Genomic DNA, 23,545 nt, shown 5'->3' with positions numbered 1-23,545 from the left:
TTATGTATTTCACTCTACCAGAAGTTCTCACCTGGAAGTGTTGATTTATTACATATTAGACTTTATTTGATATGATTGTTTACTCATCAAGCTTCTATTTACCTTGACAAACCTACTGATTTAGATTTTGGCCTTGCTTATAGTTTCTAAAATTTATTTTACTTGTCGTAATTTTCTTATTTTCCATCTGAGTCCTTTTGAAAAAAGTGTTAAACTATTGTATGTGCTAGATTTTTCTTTAGAGGCACTATTATTTTGCATATATGCGCTAACCTGTTGATCGAAAGCACTGTCGCATTTAGTAAATATGCTATTGTTTAATATATGCGTTGAAACTATTAATGAAGATGCTCTTTTATTTAATGAAAGCACTAAAGGGATTGTCAAAGGCGCTAAAACTTGTAACGAAGGCATTGTTTTGTTTTCAATATGCGTACTTATGCCCTATTTTCTGTGTTTTGATCGTTTTTGTCAATCAGGGTTGATTTTCTTAGTTTTATTTTTGTACCAGAGGCTTGTGATGATGTTTTCTGAGATTTTCCAGTGTTGTCTTTGATCTGAATTGATTATTTTATTGTTTCATAGCTCTGACAAGATGAAATGTGCCTTGTGGAGGATGTTATGATTTACTCTAGCAAGTTGAGATGCCTTGTTGTAGAGGATATGTTTGTGATGTGCTCCAGCAAGTTCAGATGCCTTGTTGTGGAGGTTATGCTTATGATTTTCTCCAGTGAGTTGATAAGCCTTGTTGTTGAGGATTTAATTTTATATGAGATTGATTTGGATGGTTCTATGCTCTTTATTTGGCTACTTGATGTATGAGATCTTATTGAGGCTCTTGTTTGTATATGTTGGCATAGTTGGTATTTGGGTAATTGAATTGAATTGTTGATTGTTCTTGTAATATGGAGTATTCATTGATGTTGCAAATGAGTCTCTTTATTATTGTTATTGTTTTCAGGTCTTGGAACATGGTTAGGGGGGAGTGGGCTTTCATGTGATGACCAAGGTCATGAGAGATAGGCTGCTAAGAGGTTCCTTGTAAGGATGCTTAGAGTCTAGACCACTAGGCCACATAGAAAATTTTCTTGGATTTAAATAAGATAACATTAATACTTAATTAGACGGGTTGGTTAATTAGATTTCATCTAATCAAGATAATAATGGATGTGAGCCCCAAGACTTGGTCCTAGGGAGGATATTTTAGGATAAGCTTTGGAAGGCAAGTGTGATGGAAAGTAAATCTCCCTCGATTCTCATAGGTTGAGATGGATCCACATGTCTATCAGGATGATTCCCTTATTTGTGAGGATAGCATGCAGAGACATGTCTATCACGGTGGTTCCCTTCTTTGTGAGGATAGCATGTGATGACACTCCACTCCTACATGTGGCTTTCATCCTTGGTTATTGATCTTTTCTTGATTGATTGGTACGCCTCTAGGATTTTCTATCTTTTATGTTTAGCCATGTGTTGTGTTGGCTTATGCATGAGTTATCTCTTGTTGCATCTTTGGTATTGTTGAGTCTCTTTGGTTGTTAGGTGTCAGCCTAGGTCTAGAGTGTGTGTGGGACCTTGTGTCATCTTCTAGAATGGGGGATGGTTCCTTTGGTTCCACATGGTCGGGTGGTTTGATGCCTTCTTCGGTTGGGATGTTCTTCATTGGATGATTCATGTGTGGTTGTGGATTCTCATACTTTCAGCTTATGGATGGATACTGTAGCAAATGGATGTAATTGATCATATGACATATATTATTGTGGATATCATGGTGAGAAATGTATTTGTAATATGCTCTTGATGTTATTGGACAATAGATATGTAGATGTAGATGATTCTTTAGGATATGGTTTATGGCATTTGTAAGTGATCATGTGATCTATCATAATGTATCTTGAGATTGTTTCATTAATGTAAATATTAGTATTAGAATATTTGTAGTGTACTTGGCATTGTGTGGATGTTAAGATAATAAAGAAAGGATTAGTAATGTGCTTAATTTCATTCAAATGGATTAAATGATGTTTGAAGGAATGAATTAATGGAAGTAGGAACATTTGGATTTGGTGTTCTTAGAATGAATCATATGGGAAATTCATTAGAGATGCACCAATGAAGTATGAATTCATGATAGGAGGATTAGAAGTAACTTTACATATGTTGCATGAAAAGAATAAAGGATGATGATTAGAATGTATTGAATTGTGATAGTGTTTATGATGTTATTGCTTATGTTGATAGTTTAAGTAATGACGTTGAGATACCCTAGGGAAGATAAATGAGATGTTGTGTTTATTTCCGCTTGCGTTGATAAAATATGTGAGAATATGTGTAATGTTCATGTAGTTATGTGCTTATTATGTTGATGAATGTTTAATGCATTTGAGTAGATGATTATATTAGTAGCTTTAGATGGTGTTTAATGAAAAAATATTTCTATTAGTATGTTAGATTGCTTTATTTTTCTAGGGTATTTTGGTGGGCATTACATCTTGTATCAGAGCTCATGTTCATACACTGGGTACTATGGTTTCATATGAGCCCACTGTGCATGTTAGCACTTTATCATGGGGTAGCCCAGTTGTTTATCCCTACTAGTTGATCTTTTGCATTAGTTGCCTTAACATTTAGCTTATAGTTTTATTTGCATCTTGGTTAGACAAGATGCTTGCTAGAGGTAGAGGTTGTGGTCGTGGTGGTCATATGGGTACCCGATGGAATCCTCATCCTGAGGTTTCTTCAGAGTCACACCACGAGGAGTAGTAGCAAGATCAGTATGGTGGTGATGTGATTCTATAGTTGGTGAATGCACTTTAGAATGTACTTGATCATTTAGGACCAGGACAGGTGGAGAATTGGTAGGAGTCTCACCATTCAAGACATTAGGAGAGAGAATTATCACGTTCATCGCTCAGGAGAGTAGATGTTGTTGTGGATCAGGAGGCAATTGCAGCTAGTCACATGAGAGATCTCTTGAGGTCTCATCCTTGTAATTTTGATGGTTCTAGTAGTGGCATGGAGGCGAAGACATGGTTGTTGGATATGGGTAGGTGTTTTTCTATGCATCCATATAGCAGCAACACCAAGGCAAGATGTGCAATTATGCATCTTCAAGATTTTGCATCTACATGGTGTGTATCGAGGAGCAGAAGTTGCACTAGATATTGTGATAGTTTTTCGGGAGTTGTTCCTTGAGTGATTTGGAGACTTTTTTCTATTAGATCAATGCAGGTAGAGGAAGGTCGACGAGTTTCATGATTTGAGGCAGTGAAATATGACAATTGAGCAGTATGAGCGTAAGTTCTTTGAACTTAAGTAGTGTGTTGGGATTGCAGATGATGAGCTGATGTTGATTCAGCATTTTGTCAGTGGTCTTAGTGATTGCATCAGTGGAGAGGTTCGGGTTTATGAGCCTAAGACTATGGAGGTACCTGTGGAGAAGGTGCATTTAGTAGAGGAGAATCTATCTTTGGCTTCACATAGTGCACCAGGTGTACATGTAGTTAGTGCTCCAGTTCCAGGATTAGTTGCTAGAGGTGTGCAGTTGTAGTCCTCAGGTGTCACCAGGAGTTATACCTCTTATTTTCAAAGTGGTCAGTGGTATAAGAAGAAGTACCCTCAGATCCAGAGCTTTGTGTGTGGTGCTAGATCGCAGGGTGATAGGTGATCTTTTCATTTGCAACTAGTGTAGAGTTCTCAGCAAGTTTCTAGTAGGGGTAGTGTTCAACAGCCCAGTGCACCTCCAGTGAGTAGAGATTTTGGTAGGGGAGATTTCTTCTCTTGTGGTCAGTCAGGCCATATTGCTATTCATTGTCCTCAACATTTTATGTAGATGTCTGGATAGAGACCAACTGCTTCTGATCCTACAGTTGGTAATGAAGGTACATCCCATCGTGTCTTTGTGGCGGTTGACAATCGTCAAGCTGAGCACTAGGCTACAATTGTTGAAACCACGGGTAAGATAGGTGGTATCTCTTGTTCAATGCTATTTGATTTAGGAGCTTCTGATTCTTTCATTTCTCATTCATTTGTGGAGCGATGCGGGCTTGTTGTGGTGAAGCAAGATGATAGGTGGCAGGTTGAGTTGGCTATGGGGTCCAAGGTGGCAGTTGATTCCCTTGTGCATAGTTGTGTGTTGGATCTGGGAGTTTGTACCACCTCACTGGACCTTTGTGTCCTTTCTTTGAGTTCCTATGGTGTTGTGCTAGGCATGGATTGGCTTGAGGCACATCAGGCTAGCATCTATTGTTGTGGCAAGAGAGTGCAGTGTTTGGATGATGGTGGGAAGAGCGTGGAGATAGTGGGTGTTCAGCGACATGTTTCCCTTTATATTATTTATGTCATGCAGTTGAAGCGATGTGCATGACAAGGTTGCCAGTTGTTTGCAGTGAGGGTGAATGAGTTAGATGAGGAAGAGAATCATGATGATCTCTTTCGTCGTTATCCCATCCTCCAAGAGTTCTCAGATGTTTTTCCTAGCAAGATTACAGGTATGCCACCTAAGCGCGACATTGATTTTCGGATATATTTGGTTCCAGGAGAAGAGCCTATATCTAAGGCTCCCTATCGGATGACTACTCAGGAGTTGAGTGAGTTGAGGTTGCAGTTGGAAGAGTTGTTGTCTAAGGGATTCATTCGTCTTGGTGTTTCCCCATGGGGTGCACCTGTATTGTTTGTGAAGAAGAAGGACGGTTCTCTTCACATATGCATTGATTACAAACAGCTTAATAAGGTGACAGTGAAGAACCGATATCCCTTGCCAAGGATTGATGATTTGTTTGATCAGATTAAGGATGTGAAGGTTTTCTCAAAGATAGATCTTAAGTCTGGGTATCATCAGCTGAGGACTCACAAGGTAGATATTCATCATACAACATTTTGCACTAGATATGGTCATTATGATTTCACAGTGGTACCTTTTGGTCTCACTAATGCTCCATCAGTTTTCATGAGCTTGATGAATGGAGTTTTTCAGGACTTACCTCGTCAGGTTTGTGCTCGTATTCTTGGATGATATCTTGGTCTTTTCAAGATCAGTGGAGGAGTATGAGGATCACATGAGATAGGTATTGCAGTGTCTTTGGGAGAATCAGTTATACACCAATATGGTGAAGTGCGAGTTCTTCCGGTCAAAGGTCAAATATCTTGGGCATGTCATATCAAGAGCGAGTATCATCCTGGATCCCTCTAAGATTTAGGCTATTGTGGATTGGTCAACACCCACCAATGTGGGTGAGGTTCGCAACTTCATGGGTCTTGCAAGATATTATCCTAGATTTGTTCAAGATTTTTTGAGGAATGCTCATCCTATCACTTTTCTTCAGAGGAAAGGGAAGAAGTTTTTATGGTTAGATCAGTGTGAGAATCTTTTTGGATCCTTAAGGAGTGTCTCACTAGTACACCTATTCTAGAAGTGTCATATCCCTTAGGATATTTTGTGGTGTGCACAGATGCATCCTTAGAGGCTCTTGGAGCAGTATTGATGTAGGATGGTAGAGTGATAGCTTATGAGTTGCATAAGCTCAAAGATCATGAGTTGAATTATTTCACTCACGATTTAGAGCTAGTGACAATGGTTCATGCTTTAGTTTGGTGGAGACATTTTCTTCTTGGGCATTGGCTTGAGCTACATAGTGATCACCGTAGTTTGCAGTACATCTTCACATAGCCGAACTTGAATGCTAGGCAACGGTGTTGGATGAAGTTTTTGTGTCAGTATGATTTTGAGGTGAGATACATTCAGGGTAAGGAGAATGTGGTAGTAGATGCCTTGAGCTACAAGAGACATGAGATTTCAGTGATGACTCTCGGTGTGGATTTGAGGAGCAGGATACTAAGTGCCCTTCCTTCTGATGCTTGGTAACAGGAGGTCAGTGCAGAGATTGCTTCAGGGAGAGCTTTGGATGGAAGATATGCAGGTTATTCTTTAGAGTTTGTTGGTCTTCTTCAACATTTGGGATGTATTTATGTTCCACCTTCAGACAGTCTTTGAGCTTTGATCTTATCAGAGGCCCATCATGCACCTTACTCGGCACATCTAGGTGTCAAGAAGAAGCACGCACATTTGCGACAGTTGTATCATTGGGAAGGCATGAGGAGAGATATAGAAGATTTTGTGTCTTGTTGCTTAGAGTGTTAGTGTGTAAAGGTAGAGCACCAGCATCCAGCAGGTTTGTTGCAGTCAAACCTGGTTCCGGATTGGAAATGGGACATCATATCTATGCACTTTATAGTTGGGTTGCCTATGTCTTCACATCGACATGATGTCATTATGGTCACCATGAATAGGTTGACCAAGGTGGCACACTTTTCTCCGATCAAATCATCATATACAGTAGTGACAGTAGCTTAGATTTTCATGGAGGGAGTTGTGAGATTACATGGTATTCCTCGACGGATTATATCAGATCGTGATCCAGTGTTCACATCAGCTTTTTGGACTGCCCTTCAACATGATTTAGGAGCGCAGTTGAACTTTAGTTCAACATATCTTCCTGAGACAGATGGTCAGCCTGAGAGGGTTAATCAGGTTTTGGAGGATATGTTGTAGATGTATGTCATGGATCAGTAGTCTCATTGGGAGGATTACCTCTATTTGGTGGAGTTTACATACAATAATGGCTATCATAGTTCGATTGGCATGTCCCCTTTTCAGGCATTGTATGGTCGATCATGTCATACACCCTTGAGTTGGGATCATTTGGAGGACAGAGTGTGTATTGGTTTAGAGATGTTGTGGGATATGGAGCAGCAAGTGGCACGTATTAGGGAGCATTTGATAGCAGCACGGGATAGATAGAAGAAATATGCAGATGCTCATCGTGTGGACAGGCAGTTTTCGGTGGGAGACAAGGTGTTTTTGGGAGTGTGTCCACGAAAGAGTCTGATCCGTTATGGAAAAGGCTCTAAGTTGGCACCTCGATTTGTTGGACCATTTGAGATTTTGGAGAGGATTCATCCTATAGTGTATCACCTTTCCTTGCCACCCAGCTTGTCTTGTATCCATGATGTGTTTCATGTGTCTATTTCGAGGCCTTATCGTCCTGATGTATCACATGTTTTGGATTGTAATTCATTGCAGGTAGAGGATAGACAACTTTCTTTAGAGCCCATGCATATTCTTCAGCGTCGAGAGTTGGCCCTCAGAGGTCGAGGCATAGAGAAGGTAAGGGTCCAGTGGGATCCAAGTGATGATTCTTCGGCGACTTGGGAGGATGCAGTGGAGATGAGAGAGTTTTACCCCTATTTGTTCTCAAACTTCCAGGAGTAAACCTAGGCAAAGGGGGGGGAAGATGTAGTGCCCCTCCTCGACTTATCTTTTGATTTATGCACCGATGGACTTATCTAAACTCTTATATGATGTTTTGATTTATGATTATGACTTTATCTATATTTTAGAGCTTATGATGATGCTAAACACTTTACATGGACATATGATATATGATGGTTTATGTGGATGATGACATTTACCCTTGATTATTATTATGATGATGGATTCATATCGATGCACTTGTTATCTAGATGGATTATATTACTCATGAGATTTTGATGATGTTGTGGTTAAGCTAACCTACTTTATGATTATGATGTTAGAGTTAAAGCTAAGTGACTCCAATTGTCTTCTAGTGTCTTCGTAATAGGGACGATGTCATATCACTCATTGCAAGAAGGGTATGGTGTTGTGATTCTCTATCACTTGTGTATTTATGATATATTATTGTACATGTCGTATCATGGATTGATGGTTACAAGATTGCAGGTACTAGACATCGACTCCACCTGGCTTCACAGGTCTGAGCATGTCTTAATTCCAATGGCAAGTTGATGGAGATGGCATGATTTTCCTCTAGGCTTAAGTTGTCATCCCTTGTCAGACAATAGTCTTGGCGTGAGTTATCATGCTAGCATGATTGAGTTGTGGTGTTTTTGTGGCTTTGTGAGTATTTAATTATTTATTTAATTAATGCATGATTAATATAGTTTATTAATGTGAATTTAATTTATTGTTATAGTTTGGCTAATTAAAATAGTATTGGATGATTTATTATTATTTGATTATACCTTGTGTGGATTTAATAGTTTGTATATATTTATTTATTTATTTATTTGGTTTAATTGATCTATTGTTTTTATATTTACTTATTGTTTAAATTATTTGTGACTTTTATTTAATTATGAATTTATATTTTATTGATGGTTATTTATTTAATGTTTAATTGATTTATTGTTCAATTATTTATTTGATATTTATTGTTTAATTTTATTGTGGCTTTTAATTTAAAATTAGCCTCTTGGTTTATTTAATTGGGCTCGGTTATTATTTATTCATTGGCTTTTATATTATTACATTATGTCTCTTGTTTTTTATTAATGGAAAAACAGGTTTTCAAGGGACCCAAAACCTTTTTCAACCAAATTTTGAAAGGATCCAGAACCCACTACAAGAAAGTTGTCTAAACAAAATGAACATAAAGGCACAGACAACCTAGAACAAAAGACTGCAAAAATAATAGCATGCAGTCAGTCACACAACTACAAAAATGATAGCTTGCAGCCAGCCTACAACCAGCCCTCGAGCAAGAACCATCAAGATTTACTTTAAGAGATACTCTTGTGGGAGCAAATAGTCATGTCAAAAGGAGGCTTAGAGCACTATGCTTTCTTGCCCTTAATAGAAATCCAGCCATCTTCCACTTGCATTGTCATGTCATGCCAATCTAGCCCACCATTATTTTTTGAATGAAAGCCAGCAGCCTCAATCCTAGAATAAGCATTTGTATTCTTCCTTGCCAGCATGGCCATATCAGAAACGCCACCAGAATTAAGAGTCGGAGCGCTATTGCCGAAATCAACCTCCTGAGACTCATTCAATCTCAAATTAGGGGTTTCAGCAAGAGATTCAAGCATCGTGACATCTAGAGGGGAAGCCCCAAGATCTTGTGGTTCCCTAGCAACCACCTTTGAAAAGCTCCTAGGTTGTTCAGATTTATTCTCAATAGTATAATGTTGATGAAAAGCGCCTTTCCACCAATTGGTCGTCATAGCCTTCTTGTCAAAGCCACATTGTCCAGCCGCATGACCAATTTTGAAACACCTTATGCATCGAAAGGGAATCCCTTCATAGTCCAAAGATTGGACCCAAGAACCCTATATTTAAGTAAAATCTCAGCAAGCAACCATTTTGAAACATCCACATCAACCAATATGCGGGGCAAAGGTGGAGTGGAAAACATCATAGGATTTATCATCTATCATAAAAAAATCTCCAAGGGCTTTACCCACTTCCTCTAAAACAAAATCATTCCATAAATGAAGGGGGAGATTAGGTAACCTAACCCAAGTTGGAATAATTAAACGTTTCAGTAGAAGGGTTGGAATCAGAGTGTCAAGACTTAATCATTAGCAAAAATTTGTCCTCTCAGCTAAAAAAAATGATCACATAGGATTTTGGTTATATCGTGAGCATTATCAAACTTAGCAACAAAAAGCCCCTTATCCATGGGGAAGATATGAACTTTACCAGTAATAAGGGGCTCCCATTGTTTCAAGATCCATGTGTGCAGCTGAGGGAGGGAAGGCCAAAAACCTCAAAACCGACAGATCACACCATGCAGGGAGAGAATACAAGCATTGTACACGATTTCGTAGATGTCGTGTCATCTTTCAGATTGATAGAGATGGCATTAGCAATAGGGACGAACCCTCCAAACTGATGTCTGTCAAGCTGAGACCTCTAGGCACCCTACCCAACAGACACATCCTCATTCGACAACATGACATTATTGTTGGCATAAGTGTAGAGTATGTTGACATGATGATATTTTATGTTGTCATTGATGTCAATATGATGAAGAGTGAACCGGTATATTGAAGTAAGCACTTGCAAGAGAACTGGTATATGTGAATGTAGCGTCCTAAAATTGCGACACTTGCAATTTCGACTGCATTTGGGTCTTCACGATGGCGATGCAACACGGAACCTGAATGGAGACCCCAAAACTTGTTCATGACATCAAAAACTGCATTTTTCAGCACCCTGGCCTGATCCTCCTTGCACCCTGCTATCCCTAGAGGTGGGACCATGGCGCCCAGCGCCCTGGTCCTTCAGGACTAGAGCACCTAGCACCCTGGTCCCCCAGGACCATGGCGCCCAGCGCCCTGGTCCCTGGCCCTATTTTGGGCCCGGTCTCTTTTGGGGCCTCGGGTCTTTAAGTTTGCCAATTGGAAAATAACCTTTCCTGGTTGGCCTAAGGTCGGGAAAATCAGTCTTTCAACCCTAATTGACAAGTATAAAAACTGCATTTCCTCTCTCATTTTGAAAAGATGGAAAAAAGGCGAAAACGATATTCAAACATTCAAGCATTCAAGCATTCAAGCATTTAAGCATTCCTTCAAGCAATTGAGCATTCTAAGTCTCCATTCAAGGCTAAGTGTTGCATTCAAGACAAGGATTCAACCATTGAAGAGGATATCACTTACAACATACAACATACTACATACATTACACCTTCGCATGTAAGAATACAAACATTCTTACAACAAGGTATCAGTACTTGTTTACATTACAAACATTTACATTTACAGCATTCTCATTTCTTGGTTAATTCCAAAACCGGGGTTTGACCTAAAGGCAAACCCCTCATCCCTAACTCCCCAATCGTCCTCTCTTTTCTGTGTGTAGGTTGCAGGTACGCGGCTGTAATTGAAGATCTGGAATCCTTGTACAGAGATGAACAGATCCCCCTTCGTTTCGTGGATTTTTCGGAGGACCGTGTGCACGCCGGGCGCCATCGTCCCGTCAACTTTCGCTCAAATTTGCAGAACAGCACCGTCTCGACATTTTACTGCTAATTCCAGGTCCGCAGCTTCATCCCATATCCCTATCTCTGTTTATAAGTGAATCTTTTTTTGCTTCTACATGCATTCCTAGTTCAATCATTCTTTCCACATTTTTTTACAAAAGAGGGTATCCTTGATGTCTTAACCCTTGAAACTCATTTAGAATCCAATCTTGCATTGCATGGGATTGGATCTTGTGGGTTTCAACCCCTCTTTTGAATGTAAAGTCTCTCCTAAGTGAAAACCATCAACCCTAGTGACTCTCCCTTCTCTCTCCTTGGAGTTGGGGAGGGGAGAACAACTAGGGTTCGATTTTTCCGCTTTACATTTTGGTGAACCCGATGTGAACATCCTCATTCTGATTATTCATGGTTAGATCTGAAAATTTTGTTTCCTTAATTACATTTCCATGTTTGATCTTTTGCAAATTTTAGAGGCTAATTGCATAAAAACCCTAAAATTTTCTTTTAAGTAATTAAACTTGTGAAATGTTTAATTGTTAATGCTTGTTTCAGATCTACCCTTCTATTGCAAATTATCAATTCATATTTGTGCTTTAATTCTGAAAATTAAGTGGTTAAATGTCAAAACCCAAATTTTTAAGACCTTCTTGATTCAACCTTTGACTGATAATTTCACTAATCAAAACACCTCCAAATCGGCTGTAACTTTGGATTCCGCAATAAAATCACAATATCTTTCATCCCTGAAAATTTGGAAAAAAGTTGTGAGGACTGTGTGCACCCCGAGCGGCATCGTCCCCGACATTTTTTCCAAAATTTCGGGAGCTAGATCTTACTGTATTTTTCTGCTAAAATCCAGAATTTTGGCTGATTTTATCAATTTTAACACCTTCAAAATTAAAGTCGGAGTTGGTCTAGCGATTGCTCGGATTGAGGCTTCTAATCATTCAAAAAATTGTTGAAACTGAAATTCATGTCAAAATTGTGTTTCTTACTGTCCTAAATCTAAAAAGTGTGTTAGCATTCATTCGAAATCTCAGTGCTTTATTCAAATTTTTACAATTGGTGACTTTTGAAGTTAGGTGTTTAATTACAACAACTTTGATATCCACTTTCAAAATCGAATTTTGCATGAAATCGAGTCAACTTTTAAATTTCAAAACTTGCATTGCTTTTGGTATTCCCTCTAAAATCATAAAATTCAAAATTTCAGTTTCCCCCTCTTTTTCAAAATTCAAATTTTACATTTTTCAACAATCTTGGTAGGGTTCAATTTTGAGATTGCAACTTTAATTTGGCCTATCTACAGATCGTAAAATCACTCAATTTTTTCAGATTAGCTTTAAAATCATCATAACTTTCATCCCTGAAAATTTCGAAAAAAGTTGCGAGGACCGTGTGCACCCCGAGCGCCACGGTCCCGGACATTTTTTCTGAAATTTCGAGGGATTGTCCTGATTGCATTTAACAGCTTAAATCTAGGAGATTGGTTGATTTTATTGAAATTTGCTACCTCTAAAATTCAAAATCTCTCTCTCTCTTTAGTGCATGAGTTTTACAACAATAAGCCCTACTTACACTAGTCCCGTTAGACGAAGCCTTAGAATTAAGTCTTTCCAAGGTGTAATTACCGAGGAGATGGAACCTAATTTGAAAGGCCTTTTTAACGAGGACATGGGTAATTCCTCTAATCCTCTTAATGATGAAGAAGCTCTCCATGAGGTTTCTGTAGAACAACTTTCAAAATTGGATAACCAATTTGATGATTTTCGACAAAGGATGTCTCAAGAATACCCTGATAGTGAAGCTCTTTCATTAATTGAGGGTCTAAAGCGTATGGTTCAAAGTGATAAGAATGGAATTGATATTTTGCGTGGTATTGCACACATTGTGGATTCGAATGTGATGCCTATGAAGAGTTGTGCTGAAACTTTAGGTTATACACAACCTCCTACTCAAGTCAATCATTATATTCCTTTGACAACTTCTATTGCTAGTATACCTATCTTTACATCAAACATAATGACTACTTCTATACAAGACATTCCCCCTATGATCACTAGTCATGGGGGCAATCCTTCCTCTTCAATTAACCCTCTTCCTTCATTCAATCTGACTTCTTCATTCATTCCTTCAATGAGTGTTCCTATTACATCTCCACAAATGAACATGACGCAAGGGGGCAATTCATTTAACCATTCCATTCCTCCTTGTAGTGTTCCTCCTTTCCAATCATCTCCTATGACTAACTATCATAGTGTCCCGCCACCTTACTCTCAATCAATACCTTATTTCAATAACATAATACCTCCATCACAATCTAACACGTCTAATATGAACTCTTCGACTGAAGTGACCATTAACAATCTTGCACAAACTGTCTCTTCTTTACAGCAACAAATTGCCTCTATGAATCAATCTAAGTTTAGTGTGCCCACATTTGATGTTGCAAGCCCACTTTCTCTTGACATTGTTCGAGCTATCCCCCCTAAACATGTTGAAATTCCGCATTTGGAGCTTTATAATGGTAAGGGTGATCCTTTAACACATGTTAAGACCTTTCAAACAATATGTACTGATTTTGCTTATGACCAAAGGTTGCTTGCAAAACTGTTTACTAGAACATTAAGAGATAAAGCCTTACAATGGTATTGCTCGTTGCCTTCTTATTCTATCACTTCTTTCGAACAACTTGCAAATGCTTTCATTCAACAATTTCAAAACAATATAAGTCCTAAAGTTACTTTGATTGATTTAATGCACTGTAAACAAGGTGTTAAAGAAAAAGTGACTAATTTCATTGGTAGATATAAGCATTTGTATGCTCAAATTTCTTTTCCAGTGCCTGACAATGACATTCAAAGAATCTTTATTTCTAATTTACAAAAAGACATTAGAGAAAAACTCTTGTTTTCTGAGTTTACTTCTTTCCACCAGTTGTGCGCAACTCTTCACAATTATCAACTGACTGTGAGTCAAATGGAACAAGCAAATCCTATGGCTCCGAGTGATAAGGGTGATAGTAGTCAACAACCATTTGGGAAGTTTAAACCGAACAAAGAGTCCATTAAATTCAATGAAAACATCATCAACAACAATGTGAATGCGGCATCAGGTGTGCCTCCTATTTCTAAGTTTTTCAAGAAAGAAAGAAAGTTCACTCCTTTGAATGAGTCATTGCATAGTATTATGAATAAGTTATTGGAACAAAATGTGCTTACTCTTCCTCCTATAAGGCAAATAGATCCTGCAAAGATTAATTCACCCTATTTTGATAACAAATCTTTTTGTCAATTTCATCGTCATCCTGGGCATGATACTGAAAAATGTTTTGCTTTAAAGGGTAAAATTCAAGATTTGATTGATAATAATACTATCTCTGTTTCTGGTGTGAATGATAAAGGCAACACATCTGTAGCTCCTCCTAACCAAAATCTTCAGATTTTTACTGATCCATTGCCTTCTCACACCTCTAATGCGATTGAGACTAATGATTCCTCTGTCTCACCTGATGATCTTGTGTCTATGACTCCTAATGTGATTAACCTTGTGGAGCAGCAGGAAACCCTAAAGAACCTTCCATCACATTTGATTCTAATGAAACTATCAGGGCACCTGATGGTCCTTTATACATAGTTGCAAAAGTCAAGAATACACCTTGCCATGGAGTGCTTATTGATCCTTCTTGTATGGTTAATGTCATTACTGAAGAATTTCTTTTTACTTTGCAATTGAATCAAGTGATCTATGATGAAACAAATGTGGTTGTGAAATTATTTGATGCATTTTCTTCTCCTGCAATTGGTTCTATTACATTACCTATTGAGGTCCATAACAAATCCCTTGATGTGGACTTTGCTATTATTCCATCATCTGAACAATTTCGTGTGAAGCTAGGCTACCCTTGGCTATCTTCCATGAAAGCTATTGCTTCTCCTATTCACAAGTGTTTGAAATTTCCCCATAATGGTGAAGTTGTTACTGTCAATCATAGTCTCTTTAAACCAGCTGAAAGAACTTCTAGCGTTTCTATTGATTACTTTTGGCCTAAACAATTCCAATCTCTTCCTCCGCGAAGTGATCATCTTTTCAAATCTTATCAAAAGTGGAAGAAAGATATGATCCTATCTCTAAGTGAACCTAGAACACCCAAACTTGACATTCCTATCGTTCTTGAGAAGGAAGTTCTTCCTTTGAAAGATAAAACTAATGTCTTTCCTCAAGAAGATTCCCAACCCATCCCTATGAATGTGACTATGCCTATATTTAATAAACTTCCTAAAAGTAGACCTATCCCTCCTCATCATGATGGACTTGGTCTCCTTCCTAAACCGAATATTCCTCCCTTATATGGAGCAGTTCCTCCTCCTTCCTCTTATGGAGAGAAGAGACCTTCCTCTTCTCCTATTGTTCAACCTAAGAGACCACAACCTAAACACCCAAGTGAAAAGGATGAGAACATTCCTCCTCCTCAATCTTCGCAACTTCCTACTAAGACTAGACGAAATCGTTCTACACGTGAACGCCGACAAAAGCGTCATCTTAGAGCTTAGGCAGCTGCTTCTCAAACTTTGCAATCCCCAAAAACACCTTCAACTAATATTATTCCATTTTCTCCTCAGCCGACGATTGAGCCGAAATCTCCTAAACATAAGATGCATGATGGTCTTGATCCTGTGCGAGTTAAAGACCCTATTTTTATAAATCTTGATGATGATATAGATGAAAATGTTACTTCTCTTGCTTCTGATAGTGAATATGAACTTGTTGATGTTGATAACCACTTATCTAACGAATTTTCTAAAGCACTTATCCTAGCTCCTAGACAAGAACAACGTGGCTTGGAACATGAACATAGCCCTTGTTTGGATCTTGTGATAGCTCCATCTGCTGTATTGGATGTTCCTCCTCTAGCGTTTTCCCTGCCTTCCCGAAATATTGATCAGCAAGATCGGGGGTAGATGACGTGCTAGACTAGTTTCATTAGCATAGCAGACTCTTTCCTCCTCTCTTTTGTTACTTCTTCTATGTGTTATTCTCATTCTTCTATTTGTTGTCCTTAGTGTTGTCTACTTGAGGACGATGCAAAACATTGAGATCTCTTTTGGTCTCTCTCATGTTGACTCAAAAGACACGTGTTCCCTTCTTCTAGGTAACCTTCCTTGATTGGGGAATGAAGAACAATTATGCATGCATACATATGATATACATGAATTATCATACAGCATACTGACCCCGAGGAAAACGAAGTCACCTTGTGCTTTGTGTTTTGTGTCTATTATCCTTAGGCTTATCTCACACTTGGGGGCTAAATCCTTGTGATAATTTGCTCCTTTCTCATTTCTTATATGTATCACTACCTTAAAGCAATCACCCCCGGTGAGGCATGTGCAATCGCTTTAACGTAGGGGGGCATACATCCCGTCCATATCTTTACAAGATACTTAAAAATTTCTTGACGAATTTAGCTTTGCCTTGAAAATTTTTGATATCTTTCTTGCATGACTCATAGTGAGGGAACCTTACTACTGACAGTCATGGTTCTCCCTCGTGATCTTCCCTTTTACTTTGTCAATTAAAGTCGTAAGATCCTTAGTCCACTGGGGGCTTGGTGTATCTTGCCTCCTTGACGTGGTGAAAGTCTTTCAATGTTGATTCCTTGTACTTTACCGGAAGTATGAGCGTACGCTTATACTCCCGCTAAAGTGGGGGCTAAATGTAGCGTCCTAAAATTGCGACACTTGCAATTTCGACTGCATTTGGGTCTTCACGATGGCGATGCAACACGGAACCTGAATGGAGACCCCGAAACTTGTTCATGACATCAAAAACTGCATTTTTCAGCACCCTGGCCTGATCCTCCTTGCACCCTGTTGTCCCTGGAGGTGGGATCATGGCGCCCACGCCCTGGTCCCTGGCCCTATTTTGGGCCCGGTCTCTTTTGGGGCCTCGGGTCTTTATGTTTGCAAATTGGAAAATAACCTTTCTTGGTCGGCCTAAGGTCGGGAAAATCAGTCTTTCAACCCTAATTGACAAGTATAAAAACTGCATTTCCTCTCTCATTTTGAAAAGATGGAAAAAAGGCGGAAACGATATTCAAACATTCAAGCATTCAAGCATTCAAGCATTTAAGCATTCCTTCAAGCAATTGAGCATTCTAAGTCTCCATTCAAGGCTAAGTGTTGCATTCAAGACAAGGATTCAACCATTGAAGAGGAGATTACTTACAACATACAACATACTACATACATTACACCTTCGCATGTAAGAATACAAACATTCTTACAATAAGGTATCAGTACTTGTTTACATTACAAACATTTACATTTACAGCATTCTCATTTCTTGGTTAAATCCAAAACCGGGGTTTGACCTAAAGGCAAACCCCTCATCCCTAACTCCCCAATCGTCCTCTCTTTTCTGTGTGTAGGTTGCAGGTACGCGGCTGTAATTGAAGATCTGGAATCCTTGTACAGAGACAAACAGATCCCCCTTCGTTTCGCGGACTTTTCGGAGGACCGTGTGCACGCCGGGCGCCATCGTCCCATCAACTTTCGCTCAAATTTGCAGAACAGCACCGTCTCGACATTTTACTGCTAATTCCAGGTCCGTAGCTTCATCCCATATCCCTATCTCTGTTTATAAGTGAATCTTTTTTGCTTCTACATGCATTCCTAGTTCAATCATTCTTTCCACATTTCTTTACAAAAGAGGGTATCCTTGATGTCTTAACCCTTGAAACTCATTTAGAATCCAATCTTGCATTGCGTGGGATTGGATCTTGTGGGTTTCAACCCCTCTTTTGAATGTAAAGTCTCTCCTAAGTGAAAACCATCAACCCTAGTGACTCTCCCTTCTCTCTCCTTGGAGTTGGGGAGGGGAGAACAACTAGGGTTCGATTTTTCCGCTTTACAGTGAAAAAGTGAACTAGTATGTTGAAATGTGAACCGGTATATGTTAAAAAGTGAAGCGATATGTTTGTCCAAGTGAACTGGTATGTTGGAATGTGAACCAGTATATGGAATGTTTTGTATCAAGGTTTCATATGGTATGACTACCGGTTGGTAGTATTAGCTTCAGGGTTTCCGGTTGAAGTGTTCTATGCCTATGTGATTCAACCGATGACATTGTGTGATGTGTTAGCATTGTAATGAAGAACAGATTGTGTTGCCACGTTAGCCTTGTGTGCGTGAAGGATCTTGCATGAAGGAGATTGATCCTATCTACCTTGGGAATGTGTGAAGTCTCTGTAAACGGTGGAGAATGTGTGATGGGTAATCAGCCTCCAAGAAGCGGTGAAGAACGAATGATGGAGAACGTCTTGAGAACTATTCAACACTGTTGTAATCAATGCAATATGATCAACAGTCAGGATTGAACCGACTGAATTGCTTAACCTAAATGTTTAGGGTTTAGGGTTTATGCTACCAACCTATCTGTTTCCTATAAGGTCGATGTTGTTTTTCATGTTGAGGTTGTTGGCAAATGTTGTGTGTGTATCTAAGTGCAAAGATATGTGATTCTTGCCAGACCAAATAAGAGAATAGATACCTACAGAGTGTGAGTGCAGAAGGAAGGAACTAAAGAGGATCTGCATTGGTATTGAGTGTTGTTACCAGATCATTGTAATACCTGTTGACCTCTTGGAAAATCCCTTAATAAGGTAGCTTTAACCGGCTTGTTGTAAAATCCTTTAACAGGGTGACTCAAAATTGTTGAGTTCTAAAAATCCTCTAACAAGGTAACCTTTAACAGGGTTTAACCCTTAACTGGGTATTTTAGCCATCCCTTAACTAGGTGATCCCTAGCATGATCGGTTCCTAACATAACCTATTGTAAAGTATTTAACCATACTAGGCTCCTAACAGAGCGGACTTCAAAAGGGTTCAAAGAACAGCTTGTGGGTATTCATCCCCACCGTGGTTTTTTCCAGTTGGGTTTCCACGTGAAAAATATGTGTGTTATGTGTGATGCTTTGTTATTCCCAGTTAAGCGGTAAAGCATGTTGAACCAGTAAGTCTTTACATTTCTATTGTAGTATTACTAGTGTATGTATATAGGTGAAGTGGAAATAAGATGTTAGATTGTGTGGAAAGCTGAGTTACCGGTTTATGTCTTTCACTGTGCTTAACCGGTAGTAATCTAGTTTAGACCGGTGTTATTGCTTGCCAGTCAATGTGCAGGGTTCTCAGTCAAACCGGTTCAAGGTAAAGTGTTTTTATCAGTACTGATTCACCCCCCCCCCCCCTCTCAATATCAGTTTGGTACTAATTGTTCATCATTAATTCATCAATTGGTATCAGAGCATCCTCCAGATCCTCTGTGTTGTAGGCTTAACTGCTTGAGGTAAAGATCCTACTCTAATGATGAAGAGGGAAGGTCCAAACTTCAACAGAGACAACTTTAAAATATGGAAGGACAGAATGAAGATATACATTAGAAGCATGCGTGCTCAACATTGGAGCTATGTTGAGAATGCTTATGTTATCCCTACCGGTACTCTCATCGATGATCAAAAGAGAGAGATTCGGGAGAATGGGCAAGTCATGGAAGCCCTAATCAGCAGTTTATCTAACATTGAGTTTATTGATGTTTAGGACAAAGAGAATCCCAAAGAAGTATGGGATGCCCTTGAGAATATCTATGATGGTGATGAGCATGTGAAACAAGCTAAGGAAGAAAGCCTTAGGGGAAAGTTTGAAAACATGTGGATGGTTGAAGGAGAGACTATTCAACAATATGGAATAAGAATCAAAACTATTGTTGGAGATATCAAGAGTGTAGGTGGTAAAATGGAAGATTTCACTGTTGTTAGTAAAGTTTTGAGATCCTTATTACCGGTCTATGCAATAAGGGCTATTGCTATTCAGGAGTTCAGGTTTGTAGACAAGACAAAGGTATCCCTAGACTCCATCATTGCAAAGTTAATAGCTTATGAGCTAAATAATTATGATGGCAGTATTCAGAAGACTGAATCAGCCTTTAGAGCATCTGCTGCACCATCTAGAAAAGGCAAAGAAGCTAGTACCAGTGGTGAACCTAGACAAAGTAGAGAAATGGATGATGAGGAGATCCTGATGGAATTTGAGGCTCTTCTTGCCAAGAGACTTCCCAAGGGAACCGGTAAATACAAAGGTAAGCTTCCTTTGAAATGCTTTTCTTGTAACCGGATAGGACACATTGTCCTAAACTGCCCTAATGGTGACAACAAGGATAAACCGGAGAGGTTCAAGAAGTTCAAAGGAGGAAACCGGAGAAACTGTTTTGTAGCAGTTGATGAAGGTGTCACTGATGAGGAATTAGAAGATGAAGAAAATGAAGATATTGTGTTTGTAGTGGTCAAGGAAGATGTGTCAGACAAGAAGGCTCTTGTCTCCCGCTTTGATAATTCCAATGAGTGAATTATTGACAGTGGTTGTTCTCACCATATGACTGGTGACCAGAGTAAGTTTCTATCTTTGGAAGAGTATGATGATGGTGTGGTTCGTTTTGGTAATGATGCACCATGTATGGTAAAAGGCAGAGGGTCCATCTCTCTGAATGGAAGAAGCAGTGCTGACAATGTGTATTGGGTAGAAGGTCTCAAGCACAACCTTTTGAGTGTTTCTCAACTGAATGATAATGGACTCACTCTGGAATTCAAAAATGGAGTGTGCAAAATCAAAGGAAAGAATGGTGAACTGATGGCTACCGGTATGCAGACCAAAGGTAACCTATTTCGGCTAAATGCTAATATTAGTACATGTCTTATGGCTAAGTTTGAGGATAGCTGGATATGGCATAGGAGACTCTGCCATGTAAACTTTGACAATATTGTGAAGGCTAGTAAGATCAAGGCAGTTAGAAGATTGCCTATGCTAAGCAAACCAAAAAATCCTTTGTGCAGAGAGTATCAACTGGGGAAAATATCTTCCTCAACCTTCAAAGGTAAACCTTTCACCACAGACAATTTACTTGATCTTGTGCATACTGATTTGTGTGGTCCTATGAAAACTAGGAGTGTGCAGGGAGATAGGTATTTTATGATTCTTACTAATGATTTCTCAAGGATGATGTGGGTCACATTCTTGAAGGACAAATATGAAGCTTTTGGAAAGTTCAAAGCCTTCAGGGCACTTGTAGAAAAAGAAAGCGGTAAGAGGATTAAGTGCTTAAGAACTGACCAAGGAGGAGAATTCACTTATGATGAATTCAACAAATATTGTGAAGAGAATGGAATCAAGAGGCAACTATCTACCCCCCGAACTCCACAACAGAATGGTCTAGCTGAAAGAAACAACTGGACTGTGGTTGAAGCAGCTAGAACTATGTTGATCCAAGGAAAGGTTGCTCACACCTTTTGGAGAGAAGCGGTGAGCACTGCAGTCTACACAATGAATTGGGTACTAATCAAAAAGGGCAAGGATAAAACACCTTATGAGTATTGGACCAGTAAGACACCAATGGCAAGCTACTTCAAAGTGTTTGGTAGTAGATGTTATATCAAGAGGAGTGAACATCAAAGCAAGTTTGATGCTAAATGTGATGAGGGAATATTCCTAGGGTATTCCACAAAGAGAAAAGCTCTCAAATGTTTCAAGAATAGGACTCAGAGAATTGTTGAAAGCATCAATGTTAGAGTTGATGAAACCTCTAAGAAATATGAGGAAACCGGCAGTGAGCAAGTAGGAGATGAACCGACAATAACCTTCTGGGAATCGGTTGTAAAACAGCCAAGCACCAGTAATAGTGCTCCTACACTAATGGATGTTGATGCTAATGAAGATGAGGATGAAGAAGAAAAGAAAGAGGAAACAAATAAGATCATTCCTAAGTATGTAAAGTTGAATCATGATCCAAAGCAAATCATAGGAGACAAAGATGCAGAAATTATTATAAGAAGAAAGATCAGAGAAAACTCTTGCATGATCTCTAAATTTGAGCCTAAAACATTCAGAGAGGCACATAAAGATGAAGACTGGATCAAGGCAATGGAAGAGGAACTTGACCAAATAGAAACGAATGGTACCTGGTCTTTGGTATCCAGACCAGAGCATAAAAATGTCATTGGCACAAAATGGGTTTTCAGAAATAAGCTGAATGAAGATGGCTCAGTGGTTAGAAACAAAGCCAGATTGGTGTGTAAAGGATATGCCCAAGAAGAAGGAGAAGACTATGGAGAAACCTTTGCTCCAGTAGCCAGATTGGAAGGAGTTCGTATGCTTCTTGCATATGCAGCATTCAAGGGATTCAAAGTATATCAAATGGATGTAAAATCCACATTCTTGAATGGAATACTAGAAGAGGAGGTGTATATAGAGCAACCAGATGGGTTTGCCCTATCAGAAGACAATGACATGGTGTGTAGACTACATAAGGCCTTGTATGGACTAAAGCAGCACCTAGAGCATGGTATGAACGCTTGCACTCCCATCTTGTGAAGATTGGATTTGAGAGAACAAGTGAGGATACTAATATCTACCTGAAGTCAGAAGGAGATCATATTTTGATCTATGAGGTATTTGTTGATGACATAATGTTTGGAGGAGATGACAAGATGAGTCATGATTTTGCAGATGAGATGAAAAAGGAGTTTGAAATGTCACTTATAAGGGAGATTAAGTTCTTCATTAGACTACAGACTCAACCAATGAAAGATGGAATCTTTACCACTCAGTTCAAATATGTCAAAGAGGTGTTGAAGACCTTTGGCATGGAAGATAGCAAACCGGTTGGTACACCGATGGTGACCGGTTGTAAATTATCCAAAGATGACTCAGGGTTGGTAAATGAGAAGGAATACCAATCAATGATTGGTAAATTACACTATGTAGTGCATAGCAGAACGGACATTGCACATGCAATGGGCATTGTTGCATGGTTTCAAAAAATCCCAAGAGAATCCCACTTGGTAGTAGTCAAGCGGATTCTAAGATATCTGAAGGGAACTATTGACTATGGATTATGGTATCCATACAATAATGATTTCAACCTGAAAGTGTTTACAGATGCTGACTGGGCTAGTAATGTGGATGATCGGAACAGCACAACTGGTGGTGCATTATTTCTTGGTGGAAGACTAGTCTCATGGATGAATAAGAAATAGAGTTGTATCTCTCAGTCTACAGCAGAAGCGGAGTATGTTGCAGCATTTATGAACTGCACCCAAACAATTTGGATGAAGTATGTATTAAATGGCTTCAAAGTTCATGTATCTGAACTGGTAAGTATATTTTATGACAACACAAGTGCAATTAACATCTCCAAGAATCTGGTTTTACATTCTAGAACCAAGCACTTTGAGCTTAAGTATCATTTCTTAAGGGAAAAGGTTCAGAACAAAGAAGTTGTACTGGAACATGTTTCCAGTAAGGAGCAATTAGCAGACATATTCACCAAGCCTCTATCGAAGGCTACCTTTACCTATTTGAGAGGTTAATTAGAGGTGTTGCCCCTTCAAGAGGTGAACTAAAGGTGTGTGCTCCACATCAGTCAGGACTTACATTGATATATTTTTCTCAGGATTGGTGTGTTGAAGGAAGCTACTCCTTAGGGGGAGTAGCATAGTAGAACATAGATGCCTATGCCTTCACTTTGGCATTGTTGTCAAAGGGGGAGAAGATGTGAACCAGAGAAGATATCTGCAATATTGGGGGAGAAGATGTGAAGCTCAGAGATATCTTTGTATATTGTCATCAATGCGAAAGGGGGAGATTGTTGGCATAAGTGTAGAGTCTGTTGACATGATGATATTGTATGTTGTC

The sequence above is a fragment of the Cryptomeria japonica genome, chromosome 8 (genome assembly GCF_030272615.1).
Source record: "Cryptomeria japonica chromosome 8, Sugi_1.0, whole genome shotgun sequence".
Taxonomy (NCBI): Eukaryota; Viridiplantae; Streptophyta; class Pinopsida; order Cupressales; family Cupressaceae; genus Cryptomeria; species Cryptomeria japonica.
This window is presented reverse-complemented; position numbering follows the sequence as displayed.